Raw genomic sequence first — 2,852 nt, forward strand, 5'->3', positions numbered from 1 at the left:
AAGGAGTGCAATTTGTATTCCAAAATAATTAAAAGATCAGAAATCGAATATGAGCCTTTATGCTTGTGAACATTTTCAGTTTCTTGCTTTAGAAATTCAGTTTTCAGAGGTACATTTGTGTTCATAGTTGTGTTCTAAAACCTTCTTTTCATTTGCATAAAATGGAGGAGTGATTTTCTCCAATCCCCCTTTTTATCTAGAATTTCCTGAAGCCCACAAATATCTGCTATTGAGGATTGAGGATCGTCCCCTCTGCATCTTGTTTAATTAAAAGAAGCCTATAATCTGAATGGCTGATCAAGGTCTATGGGGTTCTCTTGACAAGGAGATTTTCTTTGACTATATCGAAGAACCATTTGCTGACATCATACAGAGCTTGAAAATGAGCAGAAGGACACCAGAGAGAAGCAGCAACTAATCTTTTGGAGAAAGCAGCATCTAGAACTACTACTCAAAGAACAGATCCCTAATAGCAGAAAAAGGAAGTTTGCAACAACATGCAACTAAAAAAGGCATTGCTACACTTCAAGGATAGAGCAGGTTCACAAACTGATGGGGGACAATATGTATAAACCCACTTCAGAACAAATTGTAGCTCATTTGGAGAAGATTACTGCAAACGAGACCCAGATCTGGATTGATCTTCAAAAAGAATCACAACTGTGCTTCCCTCACTCCCAGCTCCCCCATCTCAAGAACTAAACCCCTATTATTTGGTGGGCAGTAATTGGCAGCAGGAGGGAGATTGGCTTGCTCTCATACAGGTCTGACCCTTGAAGCATTCTCAACATAAACAGGACCATCATCTGAAATTCTGGGGTAGGCTGGAAAGCCTTTTGTCACCAATCCCACCACCACCACCTACACACATCATACAGTAATGGTAGGTCTTATTTTAATTTATTTTGCTTCCAAGGGGTAAGGGTAAAAAAAAAAAAAAAGCAATTTTGTCAGAATAAACTTGCAAGCACTCATAAAACCTCTTCATGGTTTTTTACGATTTGCAATAAGTGCTTGGAAAACATTGATGGTTTGCATGATGAGAAGGGGCTTGCACTTTCCAACTATTTTAGGAGGGAAAGTCCACTTACTTTACCTTTCATTATAATATAGTTTATAATATAGAACCATGACATCCTCTGGATCAAGACCCTGGATCACATCGACTAATTTCCCATTGCTCTTCTTCTTCAGGTAGCTTTGGATCAGGGCCTGGGCTTCTGTCAAATTTTTCAAGTCTATTGGAAGAACTTCAGCCTGATAGTAATGTTTGGAGTCATTCAAGAACTCTGCTAGTGGCAACCATTCTTATCTATGAAAAGAACATTCCCAATATGCAACTCAATTTCAGAGTTATTGCGGTTCAGCATTTGGAAGAGATGATGAAAACATTCATGTATTTCTTGCTCACTCATCTCTGAATAGTTCAGACCAAGAACTGAAAAAAGGTGATTTGCAGTGGCAGACAGTCCCCAGGGAGACCATTGCAAGGATAGTGAAAATGCTCAGTGGAGAAAAGAAAATGTTCTTGCCAGGATCCTCCAAAGCAGCCTGGTGGTATAATTTGAAGGCAAAATCAGCATTTCCTGCAACTATCTTTAGACAAATCTCGTTTTTGCTTCTTTGATGACCTTCAGCAGAAGATTGAGTGTCATGCTGGAGGACATGGTCCTCATGGTGAAGAGTAATATCATTAGCATAAGTAAAAGCACAGAGACCAGCAAACAGCAGACAGAGGTGAACATTAGCCATTGTATTCCTATGGAGTTAATCTGCAACAAAAGAATCACATTATCTTTGTACATTTCAGTGTCAAAATGGAAGATATTTATCCACACATGAGGACAGAATCTTTATTTTGTGCTTATGGTCTCTACAGCACTTGATACTGAGGACATCTCTTTGCACCCAGACAATGAAGACACGAGACAAGCAAAACTGGTATTAATGGGCCACAACTGTATTGATAACAATTGGAACAGATGGGGATTGGCTCTTCTGCAGTAACCAGTGGCTCACAACCAATTGTGCGAGCCTGTACTAAAATGTACTAGGCTCCAGATAACCCCCTTGCCCTATGTTTAGTCTGCCCTTCCTATCCAACCTAATGTCAGCCATCTGCAAACAGCATCACAAAAACACCACAAAGCTGTAAAGTGTTTCAGGAAGGTGCTGCTTCCACAAACTGGAAGAAATCCCAGCCACAAATCCCTAAGCCATAAAGCTTCTAGGTCATGGCTAGGAGTTCTCTTTCCCTGAAAACATGTGCCTAAGATGCTCACCGCACCAGCCCTACGCTATTGGTTGCAAACTGCACTATACGCGCCACAGCAGGGGGTTATCCTGGCTTGGCCCCATGCATCTCCCACCAACCCTGCAGTAATGCAGCCAATCCCCTCTGCAGGTCTGCCAAATAGATGTCTGTCCCCTTGTGGGAGAGATGTGCGCCATCACCCCGGTAATGGTCCAGAGAAGGAAAAACAATATCTGGGTGAGGAATCGCTCCACCTCTGTGCCCCTCATTGTATCATTCACCACCACCCTCTGTCCTTTCCTCAAAACTACTACTATTTTGAAATCTCAGACCAGTTTCACATAGAGGTCATGCACATATTCAAAAATCTTGTTTTACCCGGGTTTGGGAACTGTGTGTGCTCTCAATTTTTGCTTGTGTGGAATCAAGGTGAGAGGGAAACCTGGGTAGAAGAGATTGTGTGTAGAAGCAAGGTAGGAGGGAAAGCCAGAGGCGTATCTAGGGGAAATAACGCCTAGGGCAAGCACTGAAATTGCGCCCCCTGTCCAGACATCTGACACCCATCTTTCAGATAACTTAACCATAATATCAGCTCAAA

General features: G+C 41.9%; 1 pseudogene; it reads right to left on the reverse strand.

The window, feature by feature from the left end:
* Positions 1-1,092: 1,092 nt before the first annotated feature.
* LOC128340307 (thyroxine-binding globulin-like) lies at positions 1,093-1,752 on the reverse strand (annotated as a pseudogene).
* Between the last annotated feature and the right edge of the window lie 1,100 nt (positions 1,753-2,852).

Source organism: Hemicordylus capensis, chromosome 1 (assembly GCF_027244095.1).
Source record: "Hemicordylus capensis ecotype Gifberg chromosome 1, rHemCap1.1.pri, whole genome shotgun sequence".
Classification (NCBI taxonomy): Eukaryota; Metazoa; Chordata; class Lepidosauria; order Squamata; family Cordylidae; genus Hemicordylus; species Hemicordylus capensis.